Below are 18,649 nucleotides of genomic sequence, written 5' to 3' on the forward strand. Positions count from 1 at the left end.
CTCTTGATATTTGTGTAGCCCTTTCCTTCTCCAGTGGATTGCCTCCTCACCTTGTGGAAGGAGACCCTACTGGATGCTGGATTATTCTGCATGGCCTGTGTTTCCCTTCACTTTGTGGAGTGTTGTGATCCATGTTTATGTTTCGTTTTGTTTCACTTATGCTAGGAACTGAACTCATGGCTGCTCTACCACTGAGCCACATCTCCAGCCCTTTTATTATTATTATTATTATTAATTTGCAGACAGGGTCTTGATGAGTTGCTGAGGCTAGCCTGGAACTTGTGACCCCTGTGCCTCAGCCTACGGAGCCATGGCTGCCTGTGTTTTAGGACAGAGGATTCACTTGGGTGATTCCATTTTTCTTTCAGAAGCAGCTTAATGAAGACAGCCAGACATAAAATCCTCATTGTCCAGTTGGATTTTGATGATGGTGCTCACAGTGCTCAGCTCATTGCATCAGCTAAGTATGTTCTTAGTATTTTTTCTCAGGAAACACAGGAAGCCAAAATCTACCCAGGACCTCCTGAAGAATTTCTTTCCTGAAAACAGTGTGAAAATAAGAATGACTCTCCCTCCCAGCTCCTGACATGGGCTAGGGAAGCTAGAGAGGAAAGGATGAAGGAAAAGGCCAGTAATGGCACAGAATTGGTGAAATGCAAGAAGTGTCAATAATGGAATATTTGTAGTATGTAGAAGAATGTGTTAAAGCTATGTTTGCAGTCATTTTTTGGTCATTTTAATTTTTAATCACACAATTAGGATTAAAGTTTAGTCTGGGATGTAGCCTTGTGGTACAGCACTTACCTAGCATGTCTGAGGCCCTGGGTTTAATCCGCAGCACTGCATAAAAAGAAAAAAAATACTTATCATAAGTTTAAGGGCAGTAAAACTAAGTAAATAAATTAATATTTATTGGACATTTTTTATGATGACCATAAATCTGTTGCTTTCATAATTGCTGTGTTTTGTTACTCATATAATTTAAGAGTGACTTCTGCCCCTTTAAAGTACTGGGAGCCTAGTACAAAGTTAAGGCTAGCCAGATCCTGCTAGGAGGTGGTTTGTGGCCACTGGGGGTACAAGGGGCACTGTACCTTACTGTACTCTCTCAAAATGGGAAGGCCAACAAGCCCCACCCTCTGGCATGTGAGGGCCGTGAGACGTGCCGAGTGGGGGTTCTGATCAGCAGTGAGAGGTAGAAAGTGACCCCACCGACAAGAAGCCATCCTCCTCTCACAAGAGATGTGGTGGCCCCTGGCATTGTGTGGAATGTGGTAAAGCCCCTGACAGCTCCAGGGACACGCAGCAGCCATCTCACACCTTGGCTTTTGCTAAATTGCTTGCTTTGTTTTGATTTTTGTTTTCTAAATAGATACTCTGCTATCAATGAAATCAACAAAATACAAAGAACTCAGGGCTGCATCTTTGTCTATTTCATCACAAAACTGTCCTGGATGGGAAGCAGAGCATCCTATGTGGGATTCCATGGAGGTAGGGCCAAAGATGAGAGACTGTCTTTAAGTATGTCTGGGTTGATTCTCAGGGGTCCCATGCTGCCTGTGTGTCTGAGTCAGACACCAACTCCAGCTGTCTCTGGGCTTCTTTGGCTCACTGTTCACAGCCATCACCCTGGGGCTTGCTGCTGCTCTGTCAGCATGGCCTGGGCTATCTCAGGTGTGCACAGGATGAGCTCCTGCTCCAACTTTTCATTGTACAAATGACTCAGAGATCTTCCCCTTGCAACCAGCCCTAGTGCTGACTCCTTGTGCCTGACTCCTTGATTTGCCTTCAAATCAGCCCAACTCTTTTTCTGTGGAATGATCACAAACTAGATTATGTAAGACAATTGGTATTCTGAGAAGAAGGAAATAAGTTTAATAATTTCTCAGATGGAAAGACAACCTGTCAGTATCTTGAAGCACTTTCTAACTAAGTGACAGTAAGTATGCTAAGATGCATGTAAAGAACCCTAGACAGGATCCAGGTAGCCTTTGCACACCAGTTAATCAGTCTCAACACACAGGTTGATGGTGAGCATGCTGATATGATGTAGTGGAACTGATGGGTTTTGGTGTGTTCAGGGACATAGACTTTGAGGTACCAATCATTCCTCTGTCAGTAGTGTGATTAAACATCTGGACACAGGTGTGTCCCTGCTTATGGCTGACAAGAAGAAAGTGAAAAGACTTGAGAAGACTTGGTAGCTTTGTTCTTCACAGGGCTATGGCGGTCTGTGCACATTGATGACCTCCGGAGGTTCCCAGTCATGTCCTCTGATGTGACTAAGCTGCAGAGTGTTACCATCAGCCAGCTGTTCATGCCAGGAGACAGCTCTGAGCGTGAGTTGCAAGGTTTCAGTCTGGGAAAGTGAGGGCAGAGAGGCAGATGGAAGGTGTCAAATTAGACAGCTTCCTGTGGGGCTGGAGTCAGGGTTGCCACACTTGAGTTACCTTTGAGTCTCGTCACCTGGCCTCAGCCGGAACTCAGGATGTGGCACTGAACTGCCTGGCTCATGGTCTAGATCACCAGGGCCATGGGAAGGCCAAGGAGCAACACCCATTGTATCAACTGGTGTGCTCTGGGTCATGTGCCCCAGGCTGTGGGACAACTGAACAGTAGATTTTGTGCTGAACTGGGTGACAAATGTCCCGATGACTGGGGCTGCCACTGAAGCTTGGGACAGGAAACCTTGGTGAAGCTCTCAGCCTAGGCACAGACTTGGTGCCACCCCATCCTTTTCCTTCTCCAAGTGGTGACTTGATTGTGTTCCCTTTGCTTGCATCAAAAGGCAACCAGGAGGAGGCGATGGAGGCAGAGACTAGTATGTCAGGGGAGGTGGCAGAAATGGAAATGGAAGAGGAAGGTCCCGAGGAGATGGAATGGGAGGCCGTGGACCTGAGGGGCGGTGATGTGAGTTCTCCTCTGTTCCCCTGTTGGCTGTAGGTGGCTGAGCTGGAGGAGCCCAGGCAGCTGTGCCAGGGTCAGGCTGAGCCCTGCCTTCTCTTTATGCTGGAAGTATGAGGGACTTACCAGGACAAGATCAGTCATTCCCTTCTTTATGAAGACTCCTAGTTAGCTCTGCCCTGTCCCTCAACCACTGACCAAATCCCTGATGTCAGCCACCACCTTGCCAGTGGTCCTCAGGGTGGTTGGGCAGCACACAGGGATCAGCTGGGAGAGGTCAGTAGGTCAGCTTCACCATGGAGACTGGCCACTGATGCTTTGGGCAGGTGGACACGGGGCCACCTTCTTGTGTGGGTAGCGTAGCTTTCACCCACCCTGGACATGGCAGCAGCAGATGACGTGCTGTCTCCCTTGGCAGGCACAAGTCCTGGACACCACCAGACTGCTGAGGAGCTGTGTGCAAAGTGCCGTGGGGATGCTCAGGGACCAGGAGAGCAGCACACGCAACATGAGGAGAGTCACCATCCTCCTCAGCCTCTTGAATGGGGACAGTGTGTGCAGTGGTATGAGTCATGTCCCTGCTTCTCATCAGGGAATCAGGTGGCTGAGTGTGGCGAGCTGCCCTTCTGGGTTTCTGTGGCTTGGCAGATGCAGCTGCCATAGTGGGAATCTCAGGACATCTCGTGAATTCTTCTCTAGAGTTGGCCTGGCCAGAGGACCTGTGGCTTCCCTCTTGGGGAACTGGTCAAGCAGCACAGTGGAGCCTCCAACTTGGTGCCTACAGGTGGACCAAATTGTGTCCCTTCTGCCTTTTCACAGCCTCGTTCTTGTGGATATCCAAGATGCGCCTCTCCGTCCTTCTAAAGAAGCAAGAAGAGAACCAGCTCTGCAGTCTGAAGGAGTGGGTGGGGCGAGAGGCTGCGAACCAGGATGCGCTCCAGGAGGCGGGCACCTTCAGGTACTGTGAGCAGCGGGCAGTGCAGGGGCCTGCCATGTCATCCCAGGGGAAGGAGCACACCAGGTGTTTTCTTTCTTCACCTCTGAGGAGGGCAGAGCTATGTTTTTGCTCCAAGAGCCCAAAACAGACCTGGATGGTGGGCATGTGTGGTTGTTGGCCATGTGGGTGGTGGTGCTGGGGTGTTTATTGGCCACCTGGATGTTGGTCAAAAGGGGTTGTTGGCCACTTGAATGGTGGTTATGGGGGATTGTTGGCTTCCTTTCGCTGTTTTTGTGTGCTTAACTTTTTTCAAGATAGCAAACTTAAAAAAAACAATTGTTCTCATAGAATGTAAAAATTGGTCTCATAGGATGTTTATCATAAACTGCAGCCAGGGTTGCCATTCAAGGTTATTAAAATTGAGATGGTGATGTGCAGGGAAGTAACAGAAATCATCTTCCTAGACCTACTGCTTGAAGTAATAGCAAGTACAAAATAGGACCCAGAAGTGCCCTTTATTGTCCGTGGTCTTTTTTCTACAAAACCATGACCCTTTTCTTTAGACCCTTTGAAGAGCCTGGGCTATGGGGTTAGGAGGATTGCTCAGGGTCTCAGATGGAGGGTCTGAGGGTCTGAAACCACCTGTTGGCAGGGTGATCTTAGGCCACTGAGGTCCTCCATGGTCCCTTCAGTTCTGCCCTTCTGACGCCCTGGCTCCAGGCCTGCTGCCACATGTGGCCCACAGGGGGAATGTGGGCGATGGCAGAGTCCTGGGCGGCCAGGGCCCGTGAGTGCTGGCTTCCTCACCACAGGAGCTTTTCCATTTCAAGTTCTCTCTGCAGTGCTCCTTGACTTCTTTCCTAGTTACACCTTCTGAAGGAAGTTTGTGAGCCCAGAAACTGTGCATGATTTTGTCTCCCTGGATGGTCTCCCTTTCCTAGCACATGTCCAAGCCATGTTCCCATCGCCCCTTTGCCACTGTTGCTCTGTCCTTGCTGGGTTTGCCAGCCTCCCTTTTCACTACCCCATGGTCTCCACAGTACTCGGGACCAGTTTTTTCCCCGTGGTCACAGGCAACACCCAGGAACAACTGGACCTGCTTGCACTGTACCCTCAATGCCTTAGGACCCTGCTGGATGTTATGACTCTTCACTAACACTGTGTGTCTGGGACTTAACATCACATATCCTTGGGGCTAGACAGCCAGCCTCCTTGAAGTCCTTTACACCAGAAGTCCTCTGCTTTTTAGTTCACTGTGTTAAGTAGCCTTGTCTTAGTATTCTTTTTGATTCTCAAGTTGTTTAAATTTGGTCTCTTGGAACCCCTTTGAGGTGACTGCATTACTCTCGAGCACTTGCCAGGGCTCTCAGCTCCTCCATCCCAGAACCTCTTTCACCACCACCCCTTCCCCATCCTCTGTGCATGTTCTAGTTTGGGGTCTTAAGTCAAGTGATGTCCTTGACTAATGGGATGTTTGTTTTCTCAGTAGATGTTTTTAAGTTCTCTCTAGAATCCTGTGTACTATATATTCAGAAAAAAATTCATACTAAAGGCCTTACTTTATTTTCCAACACAATTACCTAGTAATTCTTGTCCTTTACCATAAGAAATTATAGAATTTTTGTTATTATGTAAAAAACATATCTTTGTAACATGAAAGTGAGATGTAGTTAATTCAACCAATTAAGCGCTGTCACTCTAAAGTACTCAGGGTTTATTTACAGAAACACCCACAATGAAAGCTGAATTCTAGATGAACATGTTTTCTTACTTAACTTCATCTAGATCAAATTTACGTTCATCTCTCCATCTTTATTATATGGTATCCACAGCTGATTTTTTTTTTCTTGCAAAGTTTATTTATTTAGTGAAGTTCATTATTGTTTGATTTGTTTATAGAACCTAGTTGGCTTGTTCTAAAAAAACATTATATACAAAACCAGCAAATATTTCTTCATCTTTTCAAGGCACTAGTTGCTGTTACTAGATGTAGAATTAAGTTCCATCCAGTCCTGCTTCTAATCTAAGACAATCGCATTTGTGAGTCTCTTACACTTAAAAGTGATGAGAACTTCAATTTGCGGCCCTGGCTTGTAGGCTAGAAGGCTTGTTGACACAGAGGAAGGAGGCATCAAGATCACAGCACTGACTGTGGTGCTGAGCCATTGTTCCCTGTCCTCTGTCCCACCCCTGCTGCAGGCATACCCTTTGGAAGCGAGTCCAAAGCGCAGTCACCCCTCTGCTGGCCAGCATGATCTCTCTCATCGACAGAGATGGCAACCTCGAGCTTCTGATCAGACCAGACTCACCAGCCTGGGCCCAGGACCTGTGGATGTTTATTTTTAGTAACACTAAGTTGCTGAACATTCCGCTTATGATGAATAACATAAGGTGAATGAAAATCCTCACGGCACCCTCAGTAGCTCTCCTGGGCTTGAGAACGTAGGCTCTGCTTTCCAAGGAATGTTTCACCAGCTTCTTTTACAGCCTAGCGGTCGTGGCATCCTGGCAGGTCTTTGTTCCATTTCCTTTTTCCTCATTTTCTTCTATGAGGGCATCTGTGATAGTTCAGAAAGCCAGGTTGGATTCTTGTGCAGTGGGGACACTGCCCTTTGGAGAGACTATGTCCTTAATCATGCTTGTGTTCCCTTATGCTGTTCCCCTGTTCTGTCAGGGAACCTCCCCAAGTTTTCTGTTCAGATTACAGGGACTTCAGTTCTGGAATGTAGACCAATAAGATGCAGGAGAGGGGCAGGCACAGGCACTGGAGACTTGGTCCTGCCTGAAGTTTTGGGCCCTTTCTAGGCCCTGCACAGGTGGCCTGCTTTCATTCTGCCTGTAAACAAGGGTTATGATGTAGCCCTCCAGTTTCTGTGCACTGGGAGCCCTGGCCAGGAAGGCAGACAGCAGCTGTCTATGCAGCCTCAGCACCTTGTCTTGTTTTGATGTGGTGTGGGGGATGGAACCTGAGGCCTCACACTTGCCAGGAAAGCACTCTACTGCAGAGCTACCCCCTCACCCCTGACCCACAGCACCTTCTGAGAATTGTGGCACATGTCCTCTGGTGTTTGGAGCACCATCTCAGGAACACAGATTCCAGGTGCCAGCATATTCAGACTTGATCAGAATGTCACAGGCCTTGTGCAGGATGGCCTATACGGGCCAGAGCTTGCTAACACTCCTAGGGTGCCAGGGGCCCACACTGCTTCTCGCTTACTCTTCTGTCCTCCTCAGCAGCTACCTTCCAGCTACTTGTCTTCAAAGTCTATTCCTGCTGTCACAGCCTGGGGAGCAAAAGAAGGGAGTGGCAGTGCCAGGGATGGAACCCAGGGCCTCACATATGCTAGGCTGGAATTCTGCCACTGAGCCACACCCCAGCCCCTGCACACAGTGCCTTTAAGAACACAGCCCAGGCTGGGCATGGTGGCACCTGCCTGTAACCCTAGCAGCCGGGAGGCTGAGGCAGGAGGATTGCGAATACAAAGTCAGCCTTAGCAACAGCAAGGCACTGAGCAACTCAGTAAGACTCTGTCTCTTAATAAAATACAAAATAGGGCTGGGGATGAGGTTTAGTGGTTAAGTGCCCCTGAGTTCAATTCCCAGTACCAAAAATTTTAAAAAAAGAACACAGCCCCGGACAGACAGACAGACACACACACACACACACACACACACACACACACACAGTACATCTCATATTTCATCGCCCTAAACTAAGTCCCTTGGCCTCATCTAGTTGAAAGAAGATGGGAAACCTTTCTCAGAGTATGCTTATGTGCCATGGAACTTAGAGGGTTTTTAAAAAAAATTTTTTGGCTTTTTGTTGTTGTTTTTGAGAAAAAGGAAAAAGAAATTTTATTGCTTTGCTAGTGAAGGAGAAACACAAGGGACTCCTGTCCCAGAGGCTGTGATTCCTCTATCAGGGGGAACAGAGAGTTTTTAAAGAGGCTATTCAAAGGAATTCTGTTTTCCCAGATTAGGAAGGAGATATTAGGTAGATCAGGGAGGAGAGAAAAACAGGTATGCTTTAGAGCAGCAAAGCTATGTTCAAAGTATGAAGTGGACCACTCTTGTGGAGGTTCTTAAAGGAAAAGTAGAGAAAAAATGGTGAGAAGGAGCATGTATCTGCCCTATGGCCACAGGCATCCTGGACCACCTTCCCACATGGCCTGGACACAGCTCTCTCCAAGTCTTTCCTGTACCATCCAGGACCCTCAGACCCTGGGGATGCACTGGGCACTCAGCCAGGTCCAGTGTGGTCTCTGGTGGTCAGGTAGCCTGCTAGCTAGGAGATGGGTTTTCTGGCCCTGAGAGCTGGCATGCACCTGTTCATGGGAGACTTTTTCTCCAATGTAATGACGTCAAAAACTTCACAGGTTTCTGGTTCATTTCCTTCTAATCAGATCCCTGTGCAAATAACCATAGCCACAGATGCTACCCAGTTAGTTCCCGAGCTTGAAGCCTGTGTACACTGGTCTGTGCTCTGTGCATTTCCTCCAGCTACAGGGAATCCCTACAGCTCCATTCATTGGCTGAGCCTGGAAAGGGTGCTGCCCTGGATTGATGTTTGCTGCTCTCCTCCTTTGGTTAGAAGTTTAAGTGAAACTGTGGGGGATGTCTGGGGCCTGAGTCTTACCTCCTGCAGACTGCCACTTCAGAGCTGACTCCTACACCCCTGGATATTGGTAAAAGCTGAAAGTAGCCAGCACATGATGGGTATTCGAGTCTTGTCCATCAGCTCTGACAGGAGGGTTAGACATAGCAGACAGAGGTAGGTCTTAGGCGGGTAGGTAGTCTGCAGAGAAAGATGCAAGGGAGATCAATTCTCACGGCTCATGTCTGTAATGCATATTTTTCCACAGGTTTCAGGGAACTGGCTTTCCCTTCTGACCTAACATTAACCTCCCCAACCAGCACCCCACCACTGGGCCACTGCTGCTTTTTTTTAAGTGTGCTAAAATATACATAACACTGAATGCACCATGTAAACACTTTTAAACATATAGTCAGCGATATCAAGCACAGGGTGTTGTGCTGCCACCAGATCATGCTCCAGAGTGTCCTTACCTCCCTCCACACACACATGGACTCCCCAGCCATGTAGATCCCTGATCTACTTTCTATCTGTCACTCTGATTACCACAGGTAACTCACATAAGTGGAGTTTTTCAGCATTTCTTTGGTTTCTAGTTTGTGTCACCTAGCATGATGTTTTCAAGGTTCATCTGTATGGTGGCATGTGTCAGCATTCAACCTTCTTAGGGCTGGATAATGAATGCCACTGTATGGGTGGACACTGAATCTGTCCACTCATCTGTTAATGGGCACTCAGGCTGTTTCCACCTTTTGGCTGTTGTGATTGCTGTGAACTTATTTGAGGCCTGCTTTTACTTCTTTTGGATGTGTACCTAGAAGGGGACTTACTGTATCAATTTATTACATTTGTCTCTAGCTAGGGATGCTCCACCACTAAGCTACATCTCAGCCTATTGTTTTACTTTAGGACAGAATCTGGCTTAGTTGCTGAGGCTAACCTTAAATGTGTGATCCTTCTGCCTCAGCCTCTGACCTTACTGGGTATGTGCCACAGTGCCCAGCTCAGAGAGTTTTGATGTGCATTGCCATGATAATTAATGATGCTGAACATTTTTCCATGTTCTTCTCAGGTAGGTATGCATCTTTGGAGAAATGTCTAAGTCCTTTGCCCTTTGCTGAGTGGGTTGTTAATTAACAAATCAAATTTATCAGGATATTAAACACACATCATTTCCAAGTATGATCAATCCTGGGAATTTAAGGATGGCTCAAAAAATATCTACAAATGTCATCAGTTATATAAATGAAAAAGTAAACTCTAAATGATAATTTCAAAAGGTAGAGAGAACATTTGACAAAAATTTATGATTTAGAAAAAAAAATGCCCTAGGCAAAGTAGAAATAGGGAACTTTCCTTACTTGTATAATGCCCAGTGGACATTTGTGCTAACATCTGTACTAACATTTATGCCTGACTACAAACTTTCAGAAACAGCATTAAATCATTAAATTCACTATCCTGTTCAGGTCCTTGGCCCATTTATTGATTGGGTTGCTTGTCTTTTTGGTGCTTAGCTTTTTGAGTTCTTTATATACCCTAGAGATTAGTGATGTATGAGAGGTAAAGATTTGCTCCCAAGATGTAGGCTGTCTATTCACCTCACAGATTGTTTCTTTTGCTGAGAAGAAACTTTTTAGTTTGACTCCATCCCATTTATTGATTCTTGATTTTAACTCTTGCACCAAAGGAATCTTATTAAGGAATTGGGGCCTAATCCCACATGATGCAGATTAGGGCCTACTTTTTCTTCTATTAGACACAGGGTCTCTGGTTTCATTCCTAGGTCCTTGATCCATTTGGGGTTGAGTTTTGTGCATGGTGAGAAATAGGGGTTTAATTTCATTTTGTTGCATATGGATTTCCAGTTTTCCCAGAACCATTTGTTGAAGAGGCTATCTTTTCTCCAATGCATGTTTTTGGTGCCTTTGTCTATTATAAGATAATTATAATTTTGTGGGTTAGTCTCTGTTCTTCTGTTCTGTGCCATTGGTCTACCAGTCTGTTTTGGTGCCAATACCATTCTTTTTTTTGTTTTTGTTACTGTCACTCTGTAGTATAGTTTAAGTTCTGGTATAATGATGCCACCTGCTTCACTCTTCCTGCTAAAAATTGCTTAGACACTTCTTAGACGATGATATACAATCAATCAAAAAATATATGAAAAATGTTCATTATCGTTAGAAATTAGAGAAATGCAAACCAAAACTACTCTAATATTTCATCTTACTCCAGTCAGAATGGCAGCTATTATAAATACAAACAACAATAAGTGTTGGCAATGATGTAAGGAAAAAGGTACATTCATACACTGCTGGTGGGGCTGCAAATTGGTGCAGCCATTATGGAAAGCAGTATGGAGATTTCTTGGAAAACTGGGAATGGATCTACCATTTGACCCAGCTATCCCTCTCCTCAGTCTACACCCAAATGACTTAAAAACAGCATATTACAGGGACACAGCCATATCAATGTTTATAGCAGCACAATTCACAATAGCTAAACTGTGGAACCAACCTAGATGCCCTTCAGTAGATGAATGGATAAAAAAATGTGGCATATATACACAATGGAATATTACTCATCAATAAAAGAGAATAAATTCATGGCATTTGCAGCTAAATGGATGGAGTTAGAGAAGATAATGCTAAGTGAAGTTAGCCAATCCCAAAAACTCAAATGTCAAATGTTTCCTCTGATATAAGAAGGCTGGTTCATAGTGAGGTAAGGATGGGGAATGTGGGAGGAATAGATTAACTCTAGATAGGGCAGAGGGGTGGGAGGGAAAGGGAGAAGGTATGGTATTAGAAATGATTGTGGAATGTGATGGACATTATTATCCAAAGTACATGTATAAAGACAGGAATTGGTGTGAAGATACTTTATATACAATGAGAGATATGAAAAATTGTCCTCTATATGTGTAATAAGAATTGTAATGCATTCCACTGTCATATATAAATAGAAAAAATTAATTAAAAAATAAAATAATTTGAGAAAAAAATAAATTTACTACCCTGAATTGCTGGAGATGTGCATTTCTAAATGTGTGTCCAATAGACACTTTGATTTATTTTTTGATGCTCTGGTGGAACTCAGGGCCTCACGCATGCCAGAAAAGTGCTGTACCACCCAGCTGCTTCCCAGCCCAACCTTTTGTTTTTACTGAAGCAGACATACGCTAGATTGCTTGTACAGGACTGTTCAGAATCACAAAAACTCAAGTACACACTAAATACTGGTTACTGGAAACAGGTATCTGGAAGAATATTCATCCACAGTGGTTAAAGCAGCTGAGCTGTTTACCAGGAAGTCACTGAAGGGGCCTGCAGTGAGGCCTCCCAGGCCTGAGGGCAGAATGGTGCAGGACAATGGCAGGGTGTTTACACAGGTGCACACAAGCCCTCAGAGAAGCTTAGGAATGTGGGGAGGGGACCTGACCAGAAAGGGTTGCCCATGTTGCCACAACTGCATGTATATGTGTTGTTCCTTTAAAATATGATCTAGCCAGGGGTGGTGGTACATCCCTATAGTCCCAGCTCCTTGGGAGGCTGAGGCAGATGGACGGCTTGAATCCAGGAGTTTGAGAGCAGCTTGGACAACATAGCAATACCCCCTCTCTAAGAAAATAAATAAAACAAGATCTAAAGCAAATATTCCAAAAATGCTCAGGTCTCTTAGAGCTTCATGGTGTGTACACAATGGTCATTACATTATCATCATTTAAAGTTTGAAATACCTCTTGATGAGGAAAGCGGGGAGACCTGAAAAGAAAAGGGAGGAAGATGGAAAATGACACTGGGAATTCAGTCCTTCTCTTCAAAAAGCAGTGGGGCCACAGGATTTGAAAGGATGGGAAACTGCTAGGAATTCCCCAGGCCTTGGGCTGCCCCAGGGCACAGCTGACCCCTGTCCCTCCCTGATGGTTGCCACCCCTCACCAGGCCTTTCCCCTCCAGTGTCTTCAAGAGAACTCTGACCTCAAGACCCACAGGCCTTTTGTGGCTGTGATGACCACTCTCTGTGAGTGCAAGGAGCAAGCCAGCAAGAGTCTGGCCAGGTGAGAGGGGGTCTGGGAGGAGGGAGTGCTGCCCCTGGGGTGCACTGGCACCTCCAAGCCAGTGTCTGCCTTGAACCCCATCACCTGCTTGGATTCCAGGTGTGGAGTGCAGCTGTGCCCCACCTTCCTGGGAGATGCTCATGATCCTGTGTGTCTGCCCTGTGACCATGTGTACTGCCTGATGTGCATCAAGAGCTGGCTTGTCCCTGGGCAGATGATTTGCCCCTCCTGTTTAACTGACCTGCCAGATAATTTCTCTGTGACAGTTTCCCAAGAGCACAGGTAAAACACTCTTTCTCTTTGAAAGTCTTCCTCTTTTCTCCCCAAATATAATATTCAGAAATTTAATTTCTATTAACCTTTGTCTGGTAAAAGCCTGGCTTCAGAGAGCTGTCTGAAGTAAGACTTGGGCACTTCTTAGATGATGGGTCTCTCTGAATTCCTCTCTCCCCAAGACACACACATCTGACACGATTTTGAGACAGCAAAATTCAGAAAGTAATAAATGAAGCCCTTGAAAGAGATCCAAGAAACTTAGATACAGCTTCTGCAGCCTCCTTTTCGCATAGGTGGCAGGTGCTAGGCAAGCAAGCCCTCTACCATTGAGCCACCCACCAGCTCTCTCTCCCAGCCTCTGGGAGGACAGGAAGGGGAGCTGTGGGCTTTAGACCATGGTGATGCTCCATCAGTGGTTGCTTTCTCTTCTGTTTCCTCCCAATGGTGGGGTTCTATGACAAGCTTAGGCAGGTTAAATGATGGAGGTGTTCCTGGAAGAGTTGTGTGTAGATGCTGCCTGCAGTTTTTAAGACCAGCTAATCAACAAAAGTAGATATTTGAATCTCTTGATGTAAAACAACATGCTGTCCAAATCTCAAATCATTCTTCATGCAGGGATTTGGGAACACGGTCTCTGAGTCTTCTGACTGGGTTTTCGCTGTTTCCTTAGGGTGGCCATTGGGAAACACGCCCAGTTCCGGCAGATGTGCAACAGTTTCTTCATGGACCTGATTTCTACCATGTGCTTCAAAGACAATAACCCTCCTGAGAAGAACGTGATTGATGGGCTTCTGTCTCTACTCTTTGTGCAGAAGGAGCTCTTGAGAGATGCTCCCCAACGTGAGTTGCTTTCCTCTTTCAAATTTTGATTCAGTTCCTCTCTGTTTTGTGCCATGATATGAGCAATAGCACCTTTCTCTTTCTGACTAAGGATACCAGGAACACACGAAGTCTCTCTCACCATTTGATGATGCTGTGGATAAGACTCCTGTCGTCCGCTCTGTGGTGCTGAAGCTGCTCCTGAAATACAGGTAGGAGCAGCTCCCCGAATGCACACTTCTCTGAGGCCTCGGCTCTGGCCTGTGTTGTGCTTGGTCTTTGTGCCACCACATATCCTCACGCATGATTGGGGAAAGTTTCTTCAGTGTGTTTAGACATGTCTCTGTGGGCATACTGTTATGCTCGAATTCAGGACCCCCAAAAGACCACCAGAGACCAAGATCGATGTAAGAAGCAAAGAGGTGTTTATTGCGAGCTAGCTCGGTCCTCTGCACACACAGCAACTTGTGGCACTGAGAAGCCCCGAGCCCAGGGTTTGCAGCAGTTTTATACACTCTTTGGGGAAGGCAGGGACTTCACATACATCATAGCATCTCTTAGCAAATCATCACACACCACAGGAAAATCAAACAACAACTCTTAACATTGATTAGCACATTCACTGGCGGGAACGAGTTGGGTAAGGGTGATTGGTTAGTACCAGAGGGGAATTCATTTGAACTGATTTGTTTAAGCCATGAGGAGTGTACATGCTGAACTACATGGTTTCCCAACATGTTATCAACCACCATAAACTACTATGAGGGTCATCTGGCATCCCAGGTATTTTTCCTGTCTCATACTGATTGGTGGTTGCTAGGGGGTTGCTATGGGTCATCACTTAGTCTGACTTGAGTCAGGAACACCTGGCTCAGCAGATCTCTCCTGTTATTTGTAGATAAACAACTCAGCAGGGTAGATATGTGTGCCTAGGAGTGCTCTGTAGGTCTTTCCAAGGCCAAGGGTCACGCCCCCTTCTTTGGACAGGTTTTGCTCTGAGGTAGAGGCTGGCCAGGCATGGGTATGAAGTGAAAATACAAAGTGCTGGGAAAGGACCCTTGGTGTGGTAATGCATGCAGAACCCAGGAATAGTTGTTCTGACCCTAGCTCCATGACCACCCCAGAGTGTGATTTTTGGTGTGGTAACTCAGAGTCTCCCTCACCCTCAATGTCTTCCAAGTCCAGATTCCACAACATGTGGACTCTGTTTTCTCGAATTGGACAGGCAGTCAGTGATGTCCAAGCATGGTGTCCTCTGGCTGATCCTGTGTGTTCATTGAGCTTCAGTTCTCAGAGTGCTGGCAAGGACCCTTTGGTGGGGAGTTGGTTCCTGAACTCTGAATTTTTAAAAATAATACTGAGATAGTAATTTGCCTGTTCAACATGTCCATGTTTGCAATAATATTGCCAAAGCTTTTCTGCATGAAGGAAATAGCAACCACACTTATGGTCTTCTTCTTCACTGTGCATATGTACTTTTTAAAATGCCAGTTTCACTATGAGCTTTACTAAATCTCAACCCTTGAGTTTGAAATTTAAAAAAAAGTTAGTTATAGTTGGACACAATATCTTTATTTTGTTTATTTATTTTTATGTGGTGCTGAGGATTGAACCCAGTGTCTCACACCTGAGGGGCAAGCGCTCCACCATTGAGCTACAACCTCAGCCTGAGGTTGTGACTTTTAATGTTGTATAGAAGCAGGAAATTGACCCAGAACACTGCAAAACAGAAGACAGTGCTCATCTCAAAGAATGCTACTCCTAAAGGTCTCCAGAAAAGAACTGGCTGCTTGTCTCAGGCCTTGCCATTTTGCCTGAACCAGTGGCCACCAGACTACAGATCTGTGGTGATGTTAATGCATGTAGGCAGGTATCTACAACAAGAGATTGTAGACTAAAAAGATGCCAACATCTCAAGATTTGCCTTGCTCAGAAAACCAAGGCTTTTCCAAATGACCAATGCCTAATGTCACAGAATCATGTGTGTCAAAAAATGATCCAGTGGCTGGAGATGCAGCTCAGTGGTAGAGCTTTTGAATATCATACAGTGGGGCCTTGAGTTTGATCAATAGCACTAGGAAAAATCCATAACAGAGCAGACTATGTGATTGTAATATACTTGAGGAAAACAACTGACATGGTATCAGGTTCTATAACCAGCCTTCAGAAATGATCACTTTAAAAGTGTTGTTACAGGGCTGGGGATGTGGCTCAAGCGGTAGCGCACTCACGGGGCATGTGTGCGGCCCGGGTTTGATCCTCAGCACCACATACAAACAAAGATGTTGTGTCCGCCGAAAAACTAAAAAATACATATTAAAATTCTCTCTCTCTCTCTCAAAAAAATGAAAAAAAAAAGATTTTAAAAGTGTTGTTACAGTATGAAAAGAATAACCCCCAATATATGCAAGAACTATTAAAGATTTCCCCCTTTTCCAACTATATCATGTGTAAGGCCAGATTTTCTTCAAATGCTTCAAAGTAGTATCAGAAGCAGATGTAGGAAATCAGCTGACTTCTGTTAAACAGGCTTCCAAGAATTATAGGAAAGCTACTCTTCTATACATCATTAACACATGTGGGTTTATTCTTTTTATCTTAAATGAACTTATACACTCTTGAAACTTTTCAGTTTCTAATACTATAAGCATTGATAGATTGGACCCACATAAACAAATCAATAAGTTTTAAGACTGTAAAAGGGGCTGAATCCAAAATGTTTGAGAACAACTGGTCTGCAATATGGAAGTTAATATTCCTTCAAGCCTCTGCAAACATATTTTTAATAAAAAGCTGTTAAGGAATCTCCATATTGCTTTCTAGATTAGTGGCACCAATTTGCAGTCCCACCAGCAATGTATGAGTAAGTGTGCCTTTCCCCCAATATCCTCAATAAAACTTACTGTTGTTTGTATTCTTACAAGCTGCCATTCTGACTGGAATGAGATGAAATATTAGATTAGTTTTGATTTACATTTCTCTAATTGCTAGAGATGTTGAACATTTTTTCATATATTTGTTGATTGATTGTATATCATCTTCTGAAAAAGTTTTGTTCATTTCCTTGGCCCATTTTTTGATTGGGTTATTTGTTGTTGTTGGTTTTTTTTTTTTTTTGCTGAGAAAAAGCTTTTGAGTTTGAATCCATCCCATTTATTTATTCTTTTTTTAAATTAGTTACACATGACAGTACAATGATCTTGACATGTCATACATTTGAATCATATGGGACATAATTTCTCATTTTTCTGAGTGTACAGGTTGCAGAATTACATTGGTCATGCAGTCACGTATATACCCACAGCAATAATAATAATAATTTTATTCTTAAAAAATAAATTTACTCTTAATTTTATTTCTTGTGCTATAGGAGTCTTGTTAAGAAATTGGGACCTAATCTGACATGTTGAAGATTTAGGCCTACTTTTTCTTCTATTAAGCACAGGGTCTCTGGTCTAATTCCTAGGTCCTTGATCCATTTTGAGTTGAGTTTTGTGCAGATAGGAGCTTAATTTAATTTTGGTGCATATGGGTTTCCAGTTTTCCCAGCACCATTTGTTGAAGAGGCTATCTTTTCTCCAATATATGTTTTTAGCACCTTTGTCTAGTATGAGCTAATTGTATTTTGTGGGTTGGTCTCTGTGTCTCTGCACCATTGGTCTACAAGTCTAATTTGGTGCCAATACCATGCTTTTTTGGTTACTATTGCTCTGCAGTATAGTTTAAAGTCTGGTATAGTGATGCCACCTGCTTCACTGTTCTATCCAACTCCTTGGTTTATACCCAAAGGACTTAATCAGCATACTACAGTGACAAATCCACATCAATATGTATAGCAGCACAATTAGCAATAGCTAAATTGTACAACCAATCTAGATGCCCTTCAATAGATAAATGGATAAAGAAACTATGATACACACACACACTGAAATATTACTCATCATTAAAAGAGAATAAAACCATGACATTTTCAGGTAAATGGATGGAGTTGGAGAATATCATGCTAAATGAAAAAAGCCAATCTTAAAAAACCAAAGTCTGAATGTTTTCTCTGATATGTGGATGCTGATCCAGAATGGAGGTCGGGGGGAGCATGGAAGGAATGGAGGAAATTTAGATAGGGCAAAGGGGAGGGAGGGAAAGGGAGGGTGCATGGGGATAGGAAAGATGGTAGAATGAGATGGACATCATTACACTAAGTACATGTATGAAGACACAAATGGTGTGACACTACTTTGTGTACAACCAGAAACATGAAAAAAATTTTACTCTATATGTGTACTTTGAATTCAAATGCACTCTGCTGTCATGTATAACAAATTAAATTGAATGAATTAATTAAAAGAGCTGTCAAATATATATATATATATATATATATATATATATATATATATATATATATATATATGTATGTATTATACCTTTATACACACAGAGAAATAGATGGGCAGATGATTGGTTAATAGATGCTCTTTTGTATAGGGTGATTCTGCCATTCTAACGTCATCAGGAATAATATTTATCTTTCCACAGCTTCCATGCAGTGAAAGATTACATCCAGGCCTACTTGTCCCTATTAGAGAAGAAGGCATTCATCATTAAAGATAAGACTGAACCCTACATGCTCTTCATCAACTGCCTGGAAGTAAGCCAGCTGCCACTTTGTTGCTTTTCTTCTACAAACTCTCTGAACCATATGGTTTACACAGTGCAGAGTTTCTGAAAACTGAAAAAATGCAGCTTTATTCAGTACAATTAATAGATGCTTCTTTTCCATGTGAAAAAAGAAAGAAGTTTCAAAGTCTTTGCTCTGCTCTTAGATGTCACACACACAGTCACGAGTCATTTGGTGATGTTTCCATCACTGCGTGTCTGATGTTGGGCTCGTGAGATCCTCACCTAGCATCTGAAAATGTCTGATGTTTGCACAGCAGTGAAATCCCCTACAGATGCATTTTTTGAAGGTGTCCCTGTTGTTAAGCAGTGTATACAGTACAAATGAAATGCTAAATGAAAAAAGCCAATCCTAAAAAACCAAAGTCTGAATGTTTTCTCTGATA

The 18,649-nt window shown here is 44.1% G+C and overlaps 1 pseudogene; it reads left to right on the top strand.

Annotated features, from left to right (window-relative positions):
• LOC124076906 (E3 ubiquitin-protein ligase RNF213-like) overlaps positions 1-18,649 on the top strand; it is a 94,930-nt pseudogene that overhangs the window by 56,948 nt on the left and 19,333 nt on the right.

The sequence above is a fragment of the Marmota monax genome, unplaced genomic scaffold, assembly GCF_021218885.2.
Source record: "Marmota monax isolate L192 unplaced genomic scaffold, Marmota_monax_Labrador192_F-V1.1 WCK01_AAM20220418_F8-fsc00497, whole genome shotgun sequence".
Classification (NCBI taxonomy): domain Eukaryota; kingdom Metazoa; phylum Chordata; class Mammalia; order Rodentia; family Sciuridae; genus Marmota; species Marmota monax.